The sequence below is a fragment of the Coenobita brevimanus genome, chromosome 102 (genome assembly GCF_032717465.1).
Source record: "Coenobita brevimanus isolate Jiangsu-jjx chromosome 102, ASM3271746v2, whole genome shotgun sequence".
NCBI lineage: Eukaryota > Metazoa > Arthropoda > Malacostraca > Decapoda > Coenobitidae > Coenobita > Coenobita brevimanus.
The window spans coordinates 5624716-5646336 of record NC_137055.1 but is presented as its reverse complement, the minus strand read 5'-3'; positions in this window follow the sequence as shown (position 1 = coordinate 5646336).

Sequence of the window (21621 nt, the reverse complement as noted above, 5' to 3'; positions counted from 1 at the left end):
TTGTCTCCTACCTCCCCTACTCTCCTCCTTTTCACTAAGAAGTACCCTCCACCTCCCCACATCCCATCTACATCCTCCACCAACGTCTCCTCCCCAACCCACTCATTCCACTTCCTCAAACTCCTCACTACCCATATCCCCTCCACTGCTTTCCCCCCCTATCCATCCCCACTCCCGTTCCCTCTCCTTGTCCCTCCCTACTGAGTTTCCATCTTCCTATCCCCCCTACCTCAGTCCCTCTTTTTATCCCTCCCCATTGCCCTTCCCCTCCTCATTGCCCTTCCCCTTCCCTGCCTCTCCTAAATGCCCTTCCCCCTCCCTGCCTGTCCTCACTCCCCTTCCCTCTCCCTGTCGCTCCCCATTGCCCTTCCCCATCCCCACTCCCCTTCCCGCTCCTCACCCCTCCCCACTGCCCATCCCCCTTCCCGCCCCTTCCCACTGCTCTTCCCACTCCCTGTCCCACCCCTCTGCCCTTCCCTCTCCCTACCCCTTCCTACTGCCCTTCCCTCTCCCTACCCCTTCCTACTGCCCTTCCCTCTCCCTACCCCTTCCTACTGCCCTTCCCTCTCCCTGTCCTCCCCACTGCCCTTCACTCACCCTATCCCTCCCCCTCCCTACCCTTCCCCACTCCTTTCCTCTCCATATCCTTCCCCACTCCCCTTCCCTCCCCATTGCCCTTCGCTCACCCAACCCCACTCCTTTCCTCTCTCTGTCCCTCCCCACTCCCCTTCCCACTCACTTTCCTGCTTCCCTGTCCTTCCCTCTCCCTATCCCTCCCACCCACACAGGCATTGGGTCTACATCATTTGTCCTGTTCGTTATGCCCTGGAGATGGCTGGATCTTTACGGCACTCACAAAATGCCTGGGTTCACAGTGGGATAAAAGGGGAAACATTTCTTCGGGGACTCGACTCGATTTTTCTGGGTGACTAAGCTACCAGAAATAGATCAGTCGTGTCGTTTTTTACCTTTTACCCCGACAACATCATTTCCACTGATCCCCGGCTGCACGTTTAGTTCACAATGAATAAAAAAATGGAACCACTTCTTCTGTGATTGATTTTTTTTTCAGTGAACATGCTGCTCCAAATGGATCAAACATTTCAGCTGGCGGAATTTTACCTCTTTTCAATTCCACTACGTCTTTTATATTCTGGTTTTCCTACGACCAGATAAGCTTAATCAGTGTAGGATAATTTTTTTTTTCACCTGGATGGGTTATAAATAGCCTTCCTTAAGTTATGCAATTCGAGAGGGCTTTCCTAAACCCAGTAAAATGAAAATGATATCCACTGACTGCAGGAGTTAAAGTTTCAGTTGCTATCTACTTTCTATGCCCCTTTTACTTCATTTTTCTCTCTGTACTCTGTCCTTAAGCTTTGTCTCACTAGGCTTCCTTCAAAATCAACTTTATAGTTTAGTTTCTTATTATTTTCCTTTTTTTTTTTTTTTTACTGCATTAGAGTCGAACTTATTATCTGCCTTAGCTAATATACTCTGTCCACCATCGTTAGTTATCTCTCTCTCTCTCTCTCTCTCTCTCTCTCTCTCTCTCTCTCTCTCTCTCTCTCTCTCATGACTTTTAGAAACATGTTTCTTGTTGCAACCTGATAATTTCATTTATATTCAGAAAACAATCTAGTAGTGAAAGGGTTAATTAAGGCTTGATCTAACAGTTCTTAGTAAAAACAAAATCTCTTTCATTCTGCCCATCTATTGACAAAAGCCCTAACCCCATAAAAGGTGACCACAAACAAATCACCTCCACGTCGCCCTATCATCTGTCATTTGGTTGTCCTCCCTCCAACTCACACACCCCTTTCACATATATAATATCTCTCCACACCATCCCTCCATCACATCCTTGGTCTCCTCCTTCTCTCCTCCCTCTCCACATCGCATACACTTTTCTGGTCAGTCTCTCATTCTTCATATTCTCGTCGAATTACGTAAGTTAAATGTAGCCTTCAGTAAACCTTGGATAATAATACAGAGATCTGTTAAGTCACATGAACTAATCTAAAGAAATAATAATACAAAAAAAAGGCGAATTCTCTGGGCTTATGAGATTATTATGAATACAGTCTTAAAATAGCTCAACATAATATTACTCTGCCTGACTTCTGTTTACATTTTTTTTTTTTTTTTATGTGTCCGACTCTGGGCATAGGCTTCACAGCCTGCTATCAAGGCCCGTAGTCCTCCTACGTACCATACACCTTAACATGTCACGACTTCGGCGCTAACACCCATCGTCCATATTGAATACATGCTAGGGCTGGTAAGGATGAAGTATCAGTAAATTTTCTTGGTCAACGTGAATACGGCTATTTCTGGGGTGTGTGAAGAAAGAGGAAACACACACACACACACACACACACACACCTCGTTCCGTCTCACAGGCCACTGCATCTCGACCACCACCACCACACACTATCACCTCCGTCTCTTATCGATTCGCAAAACTTTTTCTCTAAATTTTTTCTCTTGCATTTCCCCACGCCTTTTCAGAACAACTTTCGATTTCCAGAACAGATCACTTCATTTTGTTTTACCCATCGTATCTCTAAAGTATTTTTTATTCTTAATTCGACTGAAAACAATTTCCGGTAACATTCCTTTTTTTTCTTACTCTTCGTTCATCATACTGTATATCTCCTTTCCATCAAGGCTGTTAATTATCTGAGAACACACACACACACACACACACACACACACACACACACACACACACACACATTCATCCCACTAATATCAGTTCTCCATTTTTCCTTCATTATTATTTTCCCTTCCCTTTTGCACTTCTCATAGAAATTTTCTATTATCCGAGAACATCACAACGGATTCGTTTCTTTTCATGAACTGATTATTACTTTTTGCTTATTATTTACTTCTCGGGGACTATATTCATTCTTTTTATTTTTTTTCATTTTAACAACTTTTTCCAACATAATTTTCTGTACCGCAATATTCTTTCTTCGTTTGCTTTATACATTTTTTCCTTTCCATTCACCGCCACCTCTCTCGCTTCGTCTCTCCACTTTTTTCTTTAAATATTTTCTTGCATTCTCGCGCGCATTTCCGGTAAACCTTTCATAGTTCGGGGAGCATAAATTATTTTCTTTTTCTTCCTTCGTGAATTTCTTTGGCATGTATCCTTTCTCCGAGGCCGTCCAGTCCTACGCCTAACACACCTTTTCATGTCACTCCTGGGTGTTTAGACCCAGGACAACTTGTATTTTCTTGTCATTTAATAATTCTCAGGGACCATATTGGGGGTCCTGTATTAAGCTGAATTTGAGATTTCGTAACACCTAATCCTCATCATCTCATTACCATGTTGTATGTTGCTGATACAAACCATGTTGAAGTTAAAACGATAGAAGAAACAGATAAGAGAATGAAAAATTAAATATGCAAAGTAAATCGCTAGAGAGGAGATACAACGAAGCTTCCTCTGCCAGGTAAAATATGATCTTTGGTATCACATTAGTCTCGTACCTGGTCACGGTTCTCCAACTCATTTTATTTTATTTTTTCTAGATTTATGCTCTTCTTTTCAAAACACTGTCCTCTTTTCATTGAGCGCCACACTATTTTTGGATTCCCATTCTTCTTTTTACCGTATTGTTTGCTTTCCATTCGCCTGTCCTTTGAAACTAACGTAACGACTCACGCGTATTCATTCCCCAACTTTACCTCTGCAGGTTAAGTAATTTTCGGTTTATCGCATCACTTTCATAACCTACTTTACATTCTCGAAAAAAACATCGTATTCGTGCATTTCCTTATTCTCTGTTTATCTTATATCTGCTTTCTATTGATTCATCTTCAGCTCCACACACAGTATCATCTCCGTCCTTTGTGAAATGCCAGACTTTTCTCTCAACTATATTTTGAAAATTTGCACCTCTTTCTGAAAAAAAAAAAAAAAAAGGTCTTATTTCCATCAGCATGATTTTGCATATGTTTCCTGATTACTTTTTTTGTTTTTTCCATGTATTCATAGCTGGACGTAGATTTTACCCTTTATACTCTAACATGGCTGAAAATTGTCGTCTCTTCATCTTGAATACTGAACTATAACACTGAGAACAATCAGTGAAATGTCAAGATCACAGGGCAAGGAGAAGAAAATTCGACTCCTTGTGTCTCAGTATGAACAAAATAATTCACGTTTAATCTGATCTGGTCCAAACTTTGTGGTAATTCTTAGGCTCAGACAAATGTTGACACTTTTTTTTTAACAGAAAAAAAAAAATAGGTCAATGGTCAATGTCACATGGCAACATCATCTTTATACTTTCATCTGAATTAGATCAATTTTTGTGGAAAGAGTGAAGGTTCGGTAAGACTAAAGTGATTCGATTTCAAAAACATTTAAAGGTCAAGGTCAACTGAAAAGGTCAATGGACTATGTCGTAGGACAAGTCAACTCATACAGTCGTGATCGATTTCGACCAAAGTAGCTGGAAGGGTTAAGGGAGAGATAAGACCAATTGGTCAAAGGTCAAGGTCAAAGGGTAAAATAAAATGTTTGGCCCTTAGACCAATTGGTGGGCGTTGGCGTTGCTCTCGGCGACAGCTCCACCCTGTCTAAATTGGATTTTGCATTTCATCAACTCCTTTCATAACAGTTTTCCTATACCATAATATTCTTTCTTCCTCATTTAATTCATGATTTATTGTTATTTTTTCACTTTCTATTCACTCTCATCCGTCTCGTTTTGGCTCTCCACAGACTCCACGTTTTTCTTTAAAAATTTTCTTGCATTTTTGCGCTCGTTTCCGGAAAGCCTTTCATATTTCTAGAAGCATAAATCATTTTTTTTCTTTTCTTGCTTCCTGAATTTCTTTGGCATGTATCCTTTCCCCGAGGCTCTCCAGTCCTACACCAAACACACCTTTTCCTGGGTGCTGATATCCACATCATTTTATTTATTTATTTATTTTTTTTTTCCAGTAATTCTCAGTCATCATATTTGGAAGGCGTATAACAAGTTGCTTTTGAGATTTCGTAACACCTATTTCTTAGCGATTTAGTTGACACATTACGCCTCGTTATCGTCTTGTATACTACTAATACGAGCTATAAAGCAATAAAAATTACTCCGAAAACTATAAAAAAAATGGAAAAGTGTAATTAGCAAACTAAAACGCTAAGGACGAGCAGACACCCTACAGTAAGAGAGACTGGACAGCCAGCAGCCCAGCATGTTGGTGCAGTGAATGGATGTTTGCTGGGTACCACTCAAGTACGTATAAAGATCATTGACACTGCTAGACAACTCCAAGCCACTTAACTGCTTTTCATATTTTCTTGCACATTTTTTAACATCTCATATGCTATGTTTGCACAAGTGGTGCTTTCTAAAAAAAAGTAACGCTGTATGAAAATGAGATTATCCTCTATGTATCAGCTAGGCTAATTTTAAAGCATATAAAAAATCAGGGACTAGTTGCCAGACAAAGCTAGATCGATTAACACCAGCAGAGTTTACTTTAACTGCCCGTGGTTTTTAAGTATGATGGAGTTTTGGTTGAATTTAAAGATATCATCCTTCAAGATATCCATGACTGGTATAAACTGGTTTCCACTGGGATAATATCAAGGCTTACCTCCCCGTGTGGATGTGGGCCAAATTCATGTAAAATAAATAAAACTTGCCTAGCAAAGCCGACGACGCTCACTCGCAGACCAGCTTGCTTTCTTCACCTTAATCAGTCTATATCATAATGATTCAAATTTTGTATGATTGTTTGTTACCGCAGCACAGCATAAACGGCACAACGCAGCACAATTTTTGTTAGAGCTAGGTACCATTAAAATGCTCTAACTTGAAGAATAAAACAATTTTCAAGCCAATCGGGCCACCGGTTCCCGATTTATGACTCATTTCTGTCTTTTGTTTAAAATTTTGTATTTGCAATTGGTGGAAGGGATGGGTTCGTTGTTGGTCCGGCACTGAAATTATTAGCATGACAGATGACAAGAGTGACGTGTTTAATGTATTATCACTCTCTCGCCTCTCCTTCCTACCTCCTTATACTCCTAAAACTGTACAGGTATAGTATAATGCTATAATACTACTTAGTATAACAGCAAACACAACTACCATGCCTCTCTCTCTTTTCTCAACGGGTGTCCCAGCAGGATAAAATAAGGGAAAATTCTTCACTCCGTCTCGCTCATGGCATGAGTACTTCATATTTGTTATTCTTCGACTGAAAATAGGTGACATCGAGCGAAGGCCACTGAAGGCGGCCTTCGCTCAATGCAGCCGAATGCTGCCTTTAAGCGAGGAGCTACGAAGCATCCCATGACACACAATACAATCCTGTGTATCATTTTAGCCTCGTGCCTGGTATATTTGTGTATCGATTCTTCAGTGCCTTACCTAAATCCTTTCTGAATGTTCCCTCTTCTTTTTCAAACTTATTTCCAGTGTTGACAGATCGCCACACAAATTTTGGTTTCCGATTCCTCTTTTCCCTTTATTTGCCTTCTTTTTCCTTATCTTCTGAAGCAAATACATAGCATTAGTGCCATAGTGGTTTCCCAACTTTATCTCTGCAGGCTAAATCCTATTCGGCTTTCGCTATTCTTTTCTAACTGATTTAAAAGTCCGATAAGCACCAGGTTCATCTCTCTCTCTCTCTCTCTCTCTCTCTCTCTCTCTCTCTCTCTCTCCTCGTTTATCTTATACTTGCTTTCCACTGACTAATCCTCATTACCTCACTCAGTATCATCTCCGTCCTTTGTCAATTCTCAAATCTTTTTCTCAAATATTTTCTGAATTTCTGCATCTCTTTCCGAAAAAAAATAATAATAATAATTACGATAGCGTCTTTGCATGTTTCATGATTACGCGGTTAACATTTCTTTTCATGTATTCGTGGCTGCCCATAGGCTTTACACCTTTTAATCTAACCTGGCATAAAACTGCGTGTCTCTCCATCTTGAACACTGAGTTGTAGCACTGGATTAGCATTAAAATTGACGCTGGTCTCGAAGAAGTGCTACCTGTATGTAAAGGCTGTAGAACCGTAGCATTGTCTCTTTCTGCCACCAAGCTACGTGAAATAAACTGCACAAGGACGAAGATCTGGGTCAATTTAAGCTGAAAGAACTGTAGCAAAGGTCCGCTCCCCTAGGCCCTGCAGATCCCTTATACTCAGTTTTTTAAACTGAGGCGAAGATGCATATGACAGGTTGGTGATGATTGGCTGAATGCAACATGACCGAATAATATTTACTAACTCCAATTTCCGCCTCAGATGTGTGTTGTCAATTAATAATGCTAACGAGTAAAGAGATTATGAAGTAATGTTACATTCAGCCAATCATCACCAATCTGTCCAGTGCATCTTCGCCTCGATTAAAAGAAAATAAAAATGAGTATACCTGCAACACCTTGCTCCACACACTTCAACACCTGTCGCGCGGTGTTAATTACATGTTACCTTATATTACCTTATACGCCTATTTGCTTCTGTTTACTAATCTTCGGGAACACTAATGCACGTATTGTCGTCGCTTAATGAGGTTCCTTAGCACCTCTTCCTTAGCAATTTTTTATATGGCCGGTCAGATTAAGTTTGTACTTTATTTATTAAGAGTATGTTGATATTAGAATGAATTACATAACACAGAAGAGGCCACCAAGATGTAATATGCAAAATAACTCACTTAGGAAGAGGTGTTAGGGAGCTTTCTATACTGAAGGGAATAAGTTCTTCAGGATCCTGGTGTTTCCTTCGTTATTTTTCTGATATATTTTGCATTCCGTACGTCATTAAATAATCATGTGATATTTGCAGAGAACATTACACTAATTCCGTGATTCTTTGTTGCACCTCCGGTTTCGAAGTGGGAGCAACTATTATGATTTGTTCGAGGTGTGTGTGTGTGTGTGTGTGTGTGTGTATGTGTGTGTGTGTGTGTGTGTGTGAAGGAAACAGGAACCAAAGGATAGAAGCCAGCAAGGTTGTTCCCCCCCCCAAAAAAAAAGAAAAAAGAAAATAGCGTGCACAATTTTGAGCGACTTCAAGAAACACGGTAGAATGGTTGGGAGATAGACAGGAGGTTAACCTATTGATTTCTACGACAACAGGTCAAAGGTCCAGGTCACAGGACAAGGCCGAAATTTTGCCTTGCACTGCCAGATTATAATATTTGTCCGATTTAGACTAAATTTGGTGGAAAGGTTGAGGGTAACGCAAGAACAGAGTGATTTGATATTGAGAACAATTAGTTAAAGGTCAAGGCCACAGGGCAAGAAAATCAAGGTTCGACCAATGTGTCTGTGTCTGAATAAAATAACACAAACACTTCTGATCAGATTTGAACCAAACTCGGTGGTAACATTGAGGATCAGCCAAATTTTGACAATGTTATTAAGAATAGGTCAAAGGTCTGTGTCACATGGCAACGGCAGCTTTAAATTTCCATCTCATTTAGGTCAAATTTTGTGAAAAGAGTCGACGTTTGGCAAGGCTAAATTCAATCGATTTCGGAAAAAATCCAAGATAAATGTCAATTGAAAAGATTAAGGGTCATGGTCATGTGACAAGTCAAGTCAAGCAGTCTTGATTCGATTTCTCCAAACCTTGGTGGAAGGGTTAAGGGTGGGATAAGAACAGTCAAAGGCCAATGTCACAGGGCTATGTTTGCCCCTTTGACCAATTGGTGGGCGTGGGTGCTGCACTCGCCAACTGCTCCTTCCTCTCTCTAAATCTGAGTCTGCATTTTAGCAAAGATTATCATAACAGCTTCTTTTTCATTATATTCTTCCTTCCTCATTTAACTCACACTTTTTTTTTTTTACCTCGCCCGGGATGGAGTCCGGCGAGCTATTGTTTTTGGTCGAATTTCTTGGTTTCTTTATTTGTTTGCAACATCACGGAAAACAGCTGAATGAAATTAAGTAAAACTTTCAGGATCTGTGGGCATTGGTCTCAAAAGGAAGTGACAAAATTTTAGAGGCAAGTGAATGACCCTGAAAGGTCAAGATCAAAATCACGGATTTTCAGAGGGATATACAACATGAAACCGACTGAAGATAAAGATATTTACTGTTATCAGCATACAGGAACTGTCATATGGGCTATCATTTGACACAAAGATATTTGACCTTGAGTGACCTTGAAAGGTCAAACTCAAGGTTCCGGATATGAAGGGGGCTATAACTCCAAACTGGTTGATGATTGAGATATTTGCTATCATCATTATATAGGAAGTCTGGACTTTCACTTGGCACCATGACTGCGTTTGGGCGAGGTTTGTTGTGCCTGGCACCATTCTTTTTTTTTTCTTTTTTTTTTCCATTCACTCTCATCCCTGTCTAGTTTCGTCTTTCCTAATTTTTCTTTATATATTTTCTTGCCTCCTGAATTTCTTTAGCATGTATCCTTTCCCCAAGACCCTCCAGTCCCACACTGAACACACCTTTTCATGTCACCTGGGTGCTTGTACCCACGTCAACATGTATTTTCTCTCCATTCAATAATTCTCAGGTACCATATCAGGGGGTCGTGTATCAAATTGCTTTCGAGTTTTCGTAATACCTCATCTTTAGCGTTTCAGTCTAAACATTCCACCTGATTATCATCTTGTATATTACTAATACGAATGACAAAGTTATAAAAATGACACACATTAAAAAAAAAAAAAAGCATATGAGTGGAAAACTGTAATATGCAAAATAAATCGCAAAGGAAAAGGAGCTACGAGGTCTCCCATGGCACGCAGAATACACTCCGTGGTATCACTTTGGCTTCGTGCCTGGTATCTTCGTATATCGAATCCCTAATGCTTTATCTAAACCCTTTCTGTGTTTTCACTCTTTTTTCCAAACTTTTTTTAAAATCCAATTTTCAGAGATCGCCACACAAATTTTGGCTCTGATTCCTCTTTGGTCCTTTATTTGCCTTCCATTTCCTTATCTTTTGAAGCCAATACATCGCCTCAGTGTCACAGTGATTCTCCAACCTTATCTCTGCAGTTAAATCCTATTTGCCTTTTCCTAGAACTGATTAACACGTCTGATAAACACCACGTCTCTCTCTCTCTCTCTCTCTCTCTCTCTCTCTCTTTTACATTTGCTTTCTCCTGATCAATCCTTATTACCTCCTCCAATTCCATTGTCAGTTCTTATTCTTTGTTTCTCATATATTTTATGAATGTTTCCACCTCTTTCCGAAAAAAAAGAAAGGCTTAATTCGGATAGCGTCTTTTGCATATGTTTCCTGATCATACGATTATAACATATTTACTTTCCATACATTCGTTGCTGGACATAGACTTTACCCTTTTTACTCTACTTTGGCCTAATATTGCCGTCTCTCCAACTTGAATTCTGAATTGTAACACGAGACTAGCATTGGAATGTGATGCTAGTCGCGAAGAAGTGCTATGTCAAGGATGTAGAACCGTAGCACTGTCTCTTTCTGCCACTAAGTTATGTGAAATAACCTGCGAAAGCACGAAAATTTGGTCCAAGGTAAAATGAAAGAACTATAGTAAATGTCCGTTCCCTGAGGCCCTGCAGATTTCTTACTCGCAACACATGACTCCGCACACCTCAAGGTGCTTTGGGCACTGTTAATTGCATGTCCCTTGCAACAAGTCATTCACGCTGATCTGGGTGCCTGGTCATTGTATCTACGGCAATGAGCAGGCTGACTTACTTGCACAGTCGGCTGTGGAGCTCGAGGAGACTTGGGACGTTCCTCGTGATCTACGGTCGAGTCTCTCTCTCGGGAAGAAATCAATACATCTTCTGTGGCAAGGTCAGTGGACCAGACTTAATATTCCAACTTGTAAGCCGTACTTGGGCGACTGTGACACTGCCAACCGCCCCAGTCGCCTGGAAGAAAAAGTGTTGACGCGATTACGGCTCAATGCCACAATTGTAACGCACATGAAACCATATATGGAAAGACGATTCCCACCGCACTGTGACATCTGTAATGCGGTGTTATCTATCAGTCATATCATTCTGCGCTGTCGGCGATTTATTCGTGAACGTGCTTCACTTATAAATTACTGCGGTGCAGTAGACGTCCCCTTCACCCTTTCCACCATCCTGGGTGATGGGGACATTATTATGACTGATAAATTGATGGCTTTCTTGAGAGAGACCGGACTGATCAGAGTGATGTGACTTTTTTACTGTATGGTTATGGTTTTTATCAACTGTAAATATGTATATATTGTACTATTAATTAGGGTTGACAGTTGACGTATTTGAAATAGTTCCTCTTCCCACTGACCTATTTCTAATATTGATGTCCCCCACATTAAACCCAGTTCCTCGACTGACAGTCACCAGCTGATGAGTGCAAGTGAGCAATATAGAAAGGTATTGGGCATTTGCAGTCGATGGTGGTCTGTTGGGCGAGGTTCTTCACTTTTTGTACATATCATGTAAATCCATTATACCATGTTCCTGAAGTTACTAATTAGGGCCGACAGCTGACGTATATGGAAATGTTCCTGACTCGTCTGGTTCTCTTTCATATATTGATGTCCCCTACATTAGGTTGTGCCTCGACTGACAGTCACCAGGTGATGAGTGCAGGTGTGTAATGTAGAAAGGCATTACATATCTGCAGTCGATGGTGTTCTCTTGGCCGAGACATTTTTACCATTAGTGTAGGTCTAGTTATTTGTCTCTTAGGATTTAGCAGAGGTTAGCGATTTGTCTGTTAGGTGATTAGTTTTAGGGTCTTTAGATTAGGTATTTTTGTTTATAAGTAATATAAGGTTAAAAATATAAAAAAAAAATATATATATATATATATATATATATATATATGTACGTGTGCATGAAAGTGTGTATGTTCATATGCATGGATGTGTGTATGTATGTATGTATGTATATATATATGTTCGTATATATATGTATATATGTCAATGTATATACATCTATATATTTTTGCCTTAATGATCAGGGGCTCCGGCCCCAATGGTCGATAGGCAAAAAAAAAAAAAAAAAAAAAAAAAGCATGTCACACTATCTTGTAATCATATCCCCACCTCTCTCTCTCTCTCTCTCTCTCTCTCTCTCTCTCTCTCATGAAACGACGAGAAATCTCCATCCCATGTCCTTTCCCCCATCTTTCTCCCAGTTTCATTCTGCATTCCGTACTCCTTTTCAAAATACTGTAATTAAATCTCTTCAGGTAACATCACACAGCTCTCGTGATTAATTGTTTCCCTTTATCTGTTTTCATTTGATTGTACTTCTTCTAACTTAACCTGGCAAAGATTTTCGTCGTTTTGCAATGTATTTTCTGTAGCTCGGGGGGGGGGGGAATATGACAATACTTGGGTCTGTATACTTTCCACAGCACTTCATAATGACTAGCATCATATTCTAGTGTTAAGCTCCTGTTACAGTTCAGGATTAAAGAAGGTGAGACGGCAGTTTTAAACCAAGTAACACTGGAAAGAATACACTCCATAAACATCCTCCCGAATCAAGCTGTTTTGTGTTTCGAAATAAGTTTTTATTTTGGCTCATCTTTCGATAATTATTCCGAACTTCGTAGAACATCATAGTCATTCTGTTCTTTAGCCCCAATTTAACATATATTTTCATTTCATTTCGTATCTCTTCACGTGCCTCTTACCTTCAATAATTTCTCTCCGTGATTCATATACTATACGCTTTATTTTTGTGTTCATCTAAATCATTTTTTCACAGGTAACGCTAAAAAAGGCCTAGTGATTAAAGGCAACACTCTTGCTTCCCAATCCAGGCTTCGAAACTCAAAACGAGTCTGAGGCATGTCCTTGCATACATTCTATACCTGGTGAACTGACTTTATCTTTTCCTAAATTCTATCATCTCTCCATCTTTAATTATGAGCAGTAACAAGAAGTGACCCTAGCTTATGATGTTGGCCATGAAGAAGTTTCATGAAAAGAAGTAGAGTCCGTAATACTGACTTATTCTAACACTGATCTACGTGAAATTAGCTATTAAAGGATGAACATGTGGGCCAGGTTAACATAAAAGAACTATACTTCATACGAATGACAGATGCTCTCTAACACAGCAAACATTACCTCCAATCTGAGGTCGTGCATTGTATTTTATTCGAGCTAAGGACGGACCCCTCGGAGTACCTGCATGTAAGTACAGTAAGGGTAAATGACTGGTCTATCCCCATTTGTGACATTATATAACAGACAACCTTACAGTTACCTCTTTGGGATGAAACCTATGCAGGGAAGGAGTAAAGACTCTGACCATTAGATTAGCAGTGTCTTAATATTAGCCCAGTTAAAGCCACAAAGGTATCCCGGCCTGCGGTGTGGTTTACGATATATATAGAATCAAACATAATTACTCCACATTTAAGATGCAGAAAGAGTAGCGAAGTTAGCTGGTTTAGAACTGTTATGAAATAATTCGTGCTCTATATCACTGTTAACCCTTTACCAACCAAGGGTGGTTATCCGCTACACAAAACAGATTACCAGCAGCAAAGAAAACAAAAACAACGACAACAACAATAATGATCACGACGACGACAATAATAATCACTGTAATAAGTCATATGTTTGTCTGTTGTCAAAGTGCTAATCGAGATGGGTTAGGACGCATTTGTTAATGAAACAAAAGCATTCGGAGGCCGAATGCTAATAATCACCTGCTGAAACATGCTGGACAAAGTACAAGTTACTTACAAACCAAATTTAAAGAACACCAGGGGAAAAAAAAAAAGGTTTGGGAATTCAGTCACCACGTTTGGCAAAAAGAAGAAAAAAAAAATCCATGTTTAAAAATACTTGGCGGCTGGTATTCGGTCTTCTTTGATCAAATCCTTAACAGCAGTAACAGGCTTCTGCCTGTCCACATGGTTGCTATTTCCTCGAGGTTTGGTGATCATTCGTCCACAACTTATCGAGATATTTTGCCAATGACACACACACACACACAGAAAAATATATACTGTATATATATATATCGCCAGGCCTTGCCAGAAGCTGCCAATAGTAACGATGGACATGGATTTGTTGTTGAGGGTAACATCCGACGATTTTTTTCACCTGAGGGATATCGTAGTATTCAAGGGTAAATGGTACTATTAAATTTATGCTGCAGACTTTTCTTTCTCACAACCTTCTTGCACAGTAGTATGATGGTGTTTCTCACAGCCATCACAGCAAATTCTATTTTAGAGGGGTAGAGAATGGAAAGAAAATAGACTTTCAAGAAAATGGAAGCACTTCATCTTGGTCAGAAAATCTATTACCAATGCATAACAATTCCTTTCAGGAAGTAAACTGAAGTAAACCTTATCACCTTAACCTGTCCTATCACTCCGGTACGACCTGTGGACCCTCCAGGGAAACGTAGTCTGTGGCATTTTGGAGCCGCGGACTGGGAGGCCCTCAGGCAGTACTTCTTTGATTTTCCCTGGAATGATTATTGCTTCCATGGCCGTGAGCCATCTGAGTGTGCCTTGCGGATTAAGGAGGTTATTCTCTCGGGCATGGAAGCATACATTCCTTTCTCATATCCTTTAACTAAAGCAAGAAAGCCTTGGTTTAATCACGCTTGTTCTAATGCTGTCCGCAACAAGGAGAGGGCCTACAAAAGGTACCGGAGCCAACCCACCCCTGAATCACATCATCTTTACGTTTCTGCCCGGAATCGTGCTAAGTCTGTTCTTTGTTCTGCTAAAAATAATTTCATCCATACTAAATGCTCTCAACTCTCCAACTCGAATTCTTCCCGCTCCTTCTGGCACCTTGCCAAAAACCTTTCTAACAACTTTACCTCATCATCCTTCCCTCCTCTTTTCTACTCTGATGGTTCTGTAGCTATTTCTTCTACAGATAAAGCAGATCTCTTCGCTCAGACTTTCTCCTCCATTTCCACCTTAGACGATTCCGGTGCTGTTCCTCCATCACTTCCCCCCTCTGACTTCCTCATGGCTGACATTAATATTTCTTCAGCTGATGTATTTTCTGCCATCACTGGCCTCAGTACTAACAAGGCATATGGGCCTGATGGGGTCCCTCCTGTTGTTCTCAAGAACTGTGCTTCTGTGCTTACACCTTGCCTAGGCAAACTCTTTCACCTTTGTCTGTCAACTTGTACCTTTCCTTCTTGCTGGAAGTTTGCTCTCATTCAACCAGTCCCAAAGAAGGGTGACCACTCCCAACCCTCCAACTATCGTCCAATTGCATTAACGTCCTGTATTTCAAAAGTTTTTGAGTCAATTCTTAATAGAAAAATTTTAAGGCATCTTTCCTATCACAACCTTCTTTCCGATCGTCAGTACGGGTTCCGTCAGGGATCAGACTCCTGGTCATCCTCCTTTCGGGACTTTGGCGAAAGCTTTGCCATTGCACTTGACATCTCAAAGGCTTTCGATCGAGTCTGGCATAAATCTTTAATTTCCAAACTGCCCTCCTACGGTTTCTATCCTTCTATCTGTGCCTTCATCGCTAGCTTCCTTTCTGGTCGTTCTATAGCCGCTGTTGTAGACGGCCATCGTTCTTCTCTAGATCTATCAACAGTGGTATTCCTCAGGGCTCTATCCTATCACCAACTCTCTTCCTTTTATTCATCAATGATCTTCTAAGCTGTACATCTAACCCTATCCACTCATACGCTGATGACTCCACCCTTCACCTTTCCATTCGGTTCCCGCAATGCCCATCTCAACAGTTACTTCAACAAACAAGGGATGAGGCTATGGCACACCTAATGTCTGACTTGGCTCGTATCTCCGACTGGGGTAAAAATAATATGGTTCTTTTTAATGCATCTAAGACTCAGTTCTTACACCTATCAACACGACAAAATCTTCCACAGGTATACCCACTAATGTTTAATAATACTCAGGTTAATCCTGCATCATCCTTGAACATGCTTGGGGTTTCATTTACTCGGGACTTATCTTGGAAAGATCATATTACATCTCTTGTAAAATCTGCTTCCAAGAGATTGGGTGTGCTAAGCCGACTCCGCTCTTTCCTTACCCCTGCACAATTGTTGACTCTATACAGGGGTTTTATCCGCCCCTGTGTGGAGTACAACTCTCATGTGTGGGGAGGCTCCCCAGATACAGCTCTTCTTAATAGGGTGGAGTCAAAGGCTTTTCGTCTCATTAACTCTCCTCCTCTTACTGACTCCCTTCAACCTCTGTCTCTTCGCCGCACTGTTGCATCTTTATCTCTTTTCTATTGCTACTTTAATGGTCACTGCTCCTCTGAACTGTCTGCTTGCATTCCTCCACCTCTACGACGGGCGCGTAGCACCCGTCTGGTAGCAAACTCTCATCCCTTTTCTGTCCAAGTCTCTAATGCAAGAGTTAACCGTTACTCCCAGTCTTTCATTTATGCAACAGGTCAACTCTGGAACTGTCTCCCTCTGTCTGTATTTCCTGCTGCCTATGATCTCCAGTCTTTCAAACGCAGTGTGTCCAGGCATCTCAAAATGATCGGATCTTGAATTTGGCTCTCTATTGTATTTTGATTTTCTCTTGGTGGGAACTGTTACTGCGGGCTCATGGCTTTTGGTTCCTTCTTCCTCGCATAAAAAAAAAAAAAAAAAAAAATCTACCTACCTACTCTCTGGAGGTGTGCGGGGCGGTAAAATCAAGAAAGTAATTTCTTAGAACTTGCGGCCTGAGGTTGCGTTTGCCTTTAGATTTTTCCTTATGTTTATGTTTACCCACCAACACCAAACAAGTAAGTTAAATGTCCACATACCTTGAAAAGAGGAAAGAAGTAACCTTTTCATTTGCTTCAAAGTAGAATTCTTATTGTCAGCAGAAAAATTGTCTAAAGCAGGTAAGCTGTAATTTGTACCCATATTTACAGCAATCAGTATATAAAAAAAATCGATAGGATTTTTTCCATTATTTAATCGAGCGGAGACTGGGCTAATTAGCACTTTTATTCCCCTCAAAGCAGAGGGACCCACAGCCAGCGGCCATCACAGTAAAAGGTTATTGCTGATATTAAATCTAATTATTTTAAATGGCGGCAGAAGGGACCAAAGGTTAGAAGCAAGCAAATAAACATATAAAATGATACATAAATAAATACAAGAGAGTCGAGTCAAATCTGAATTGTCCAAGAAAATCTTGGTACTTAAAATTAACAAACTGTTTATCGCACGCCGAAACTGAGTACATGCAGTACAAATCTTATGCTACCTTACCAAGTTTCATCCGCAAGACAAATACATTATGCAAACAAATACAAGGAAGCACAAATACATCGAGAACTCTAAATGTGCTATGGACAGGCACTAGTCTCCATCTACTGACTCTTGGTGACCTTGACCCCATTGGGGAGATTTGGATTTTTTTTTTTTTCCTAGCAGCAATGGTCCATGCCAGGACACATAACCTGGGCCCTTCAGATTCCATGCACAGTCTCCGGTTCTCCTGGAATCGTCATGAGAATCTAAGGCGAGAATAATAATAATAATAATAATAATAATAATAATAATAATAATAACAATAATGGCTGAAGAGTCACACTATCGTGACCATGAAATAGGATACAAAAACCCACACTGGCAGACTAGAAAAAAATGTATTCCAAACAGTTTCGGCGACAGCTGTCGCCCTCTTCAGTGGATCTACAGACCAAGAGTGGTACATACAAATGCTGAGAAGCTGCCTACATGCAGGGTGAGGACACGTTTTCCCAATCACAGCTGATGTGACCTCACCTGACTCCCTCTATTCTGTCCACGACCTGAGTGAGGGATTACAAGGAGCGGCAAGGACCTTGCCACTAATCCTCCCATCACTGGATCTAATTTGTACATTCCTTCACTATGGTTAAAATTATTATATATCTCTATACATACAGCTTCCACAATCCTACGTTTCTTATAGTTACTATATTTACACAATATTTGGCTAGAATTCCAGTCGATTCTATGGTCGTTTTCCGAAGAGTGAACATACACTGCTTCATTTATGTTGCCTGTCTTACAAGCATACTTGTGTTCCTTAATGCGAGTGTCCAAATCCCTTCCAGTTTAACCAATATAAACCAAATCACAGTCTCTACATGGAATTTGTATACCCCTGCAGTTTTGTTACTAATGGGTTTATTCTTTACCAGCATTGATCTTAAGGTGGAAGTATATCTAATGCCTTGTTTACATCCAAATCATGACTCACAGACTTCACCAAGCTAAGATTTGACACATACGGAACCGTGATGTATGGCTTATTTTGCTGACTTTGCGATGTTGGTCTAGGTCCCCACCCTGCGTTTAAGCAGCTTCTCAGCATTTGTATGTACCACTCTTGGTCTGTAGATCCACTGAAGAGGGCGACAGCTGTCGCCGAAACTGTTTGGAATACAGCTTTTTGCGTCTGCCAATGTGGGTTTTTGTATCCAATAATAATAATAATGCAAGCGACAACAACAGTCTTCACCTTCGTAGTAGGTGGAGACCAATTAGAACTCTGTAACTGATTTGTGTACATTCACTAGCCTCCACCTACTGTTTCTTACAATGATCTTGACCCCATTGGGGAGATTTTGAATCTTTTCTACCAGCAATGACCCATACCAGGACACATAACCTAAGCCATTCAGATTCCTTGTGCAGGTCCAGTAGACACGACTAACTTATCTCGTTCACACATAATATTGACATAACTTATTCTGGCATGCTCTTCCACTGCACGTAAAGGATCTGGATTTTTTATTTCTATCAGCAATCGCCCATGCCAGGACACATAAACTGGGCCCTTCTGATTCTCGCAGTCTCCGGTTCTCCTGGAATCGTTGGGAGAATGAGGTGGGAATAATGATAATAACTATCTATCTATCTATCTATTGCCCGACGCCCTAGTCCCGCAAAGGGTGGCCGCAGACAGAATGCCTCCAAGTCGCTCTGTCACCCACCATTTGATTACCCTCCCCCCAACTCACTCCCCCCTCCCTCATATACCTCTCAACTCCATCCCTCCACCTCATCCTCGGTCTACCCCTCCCTCTCCCTCCCTCCACCTCACCTACATACACCCTCTTAGTCAGTCGTTCATTCTCCGTTCTCTCCACACGTCCAGAGTGTATTTCTCCTAATTTTCTCAACCACATCCACATCTACCCCACAACTTTCCTTCACTTCTTCATTCGTCAACCTGTCCCTCCATGTCACTCCACATGCTCCTCTCAAGCAACTCATTTCCACTGCTCTCACTCTTGACTTGTTCCCCTCTTGCAAGGTCCATGCCTCGCTTCCATACGTCAGGGTAGGGATCACAATACTATCATGCAGTGACTTCTTAACTTCCATACTCACCTCCCTATTTCTCCTCACTGCTTTCAGTGAACCAACAACCTTCCTTCCCTGCTGTACCCTTTCACTCACTTCATCCCCTAAAGTTCCATCCTTACTCATCACACTACCCAATTACTCGAATGCACTCACATTCACCATATCCTCACTATCCATCCTCACTGTACATTCTGTGACTTCATTCCTTTCAAACACCATAACTTTACTCTTGTTTACATTAACTTCCAGATTCCTTTTCCTACACACTGTCCCAAATTCATTCACCAAACCTTGCAACTCCCTTTCATCTTCACTCAACAATACTGTACCATCAGCAAACAGCAACACCGGAATCTTCCAAATCTCACCGTCATTCATTAGAGCCACTCCCACATCCACTGCCCTACCTTGCATCTCCTTTACAACCCCATCCATGTATATTTTAAACAGCCATGGAGACATCACACAACCCTGTTTCAGTCCCACATTGGGATCAAAGAATTCACTCAGCTCACCATCCACTCGCACCATAGCCCTAGCTCCTTCGTACATACTCTTCACAACACTCAACAATTTCCCGTCCACTCCATATATTCTTAATACCTTCCACATACCCTGCCTATCTATTCTGTCATAAGCCTTCTCCAAGTCCATGAAGGCAGCATACACTTTCTTTCCCTTCTCTAAATACTTCTCCACTAAACATCATAGAACAAATATCTGATCTACACATCCTTTTCCCTTCCTAATGATAACAATATCAGCAAAAACAACAGTCTTCACCTAAGACTATGTGATTAGTGGATGCTAACAATAATCAAGACTGAGATCAGTATCATAATTTGTCTTTGTCTACTCTCCTCTCTTTCTATTTCTGCCATCTTTTTTGTCCCTTTATATTACTCTTCTTTCCTTTTCAGGTGGTTTTACATTGAGTGACAAGCCTAATGGTTTCCTGTATGCCGGGAAACCATTTACATGGCCGGGTGGTAACCATATAATCAACCTTGACGTGTTCCATGTGTCAAGGAGTGGGCTGGCAGAGGGTTAGTGACCCTCCTCGCAAAACAACTAGGTACGGTAACTCAAAGACAAACAGCCACCCTATACGGGATTATGGGATCTGGCTAGAGAGAGAGAGAGAGGGAGGGAGGGGGGAGGAGAGAGGGGAATACCTATTGACTCTACGAGACCTTTCAAGGCTGACAGTCACTTCTAAGTCTCACTCTTCCCATAGAATATGAATCGCAAAAGTCAGTGTTACAACCAGGTCCTTAACTGATTTGGTGAATGAACAGGGACAAAGGGGAAACAAACTTCGTCCAAGAGTCTGACCGACCTAAGAATCGAACTCGGGCTCTTTTAGCTGCCAAGTGGACCTGCTAATCAATTCACCTCCTGTTTCCCCCTGGGTAATGTATGCAGTTAAATTTCAATATAAACTGAAGAATTAAAATTTCTAGGCAGAAAAAAAAAATAAAAAAAAAGGTTTGGTGGGAGGCAGCTGCATAAAGATAAAGGCTGGTATTCTCGTCGATTATGGCAGCTCCCTGACACCTCTTCCATAGCGATTTATTTTTGGATGAAGCTGGTTAATACCTTTTAGTACGATATTTATGCAAAGTATGGCGATATTGGAAGGATTTGTGTAACTCTGAGGAGGGCAATAATGTCTAATAAAAAATAAATCGCTTAAGGAAAAGTGTTAGGGAGTTTCCTCAAGCGACCAGAATACGGGCCAAAGAGAACAAAGAGACATGGTAACAGAGTGAGGGGAGAGAGGGACTGAGCGGAGAGATGGCACAGTAAAGGACAAACAATTAGTAGGGCAGGACAAAGCCACACGACAATTACAGGATGGAAGAAGCCAGGAGACAAAGTTATGTGACGTTTACAGACTCTACTGATGAGGAAGCCATGGTGAGAGAGAGAGAGAGAGAGAGAGAGAGAGAGAGAGAGAGAGAGAGAGAGAGAGAGAGGTACACTCGGAATATATATATATATAGATATATATATATATATATATATATATATATATATATATATATATATATATATATATATATATATATATATATATATATATACCTAGGCTGCTTCCCCCAAGGAAAGGGAGGTAGCCGAGACAGGACGACACACTCCCTATTTACTCATCCATTCAAACACATTCATTCGCATCTTAGCCCCAAAGGGGAGAAGGGACAGATCCACACTGCACCACATCGCACAAGGGTCAACTGCGCAGTGCAATCAATGACATCCGCAGCAGGGCCCGACAGCAGAGCTGGTTTACCACTGCCACATCATAACAGACCCATCCCCTTACCCGCACCTGACC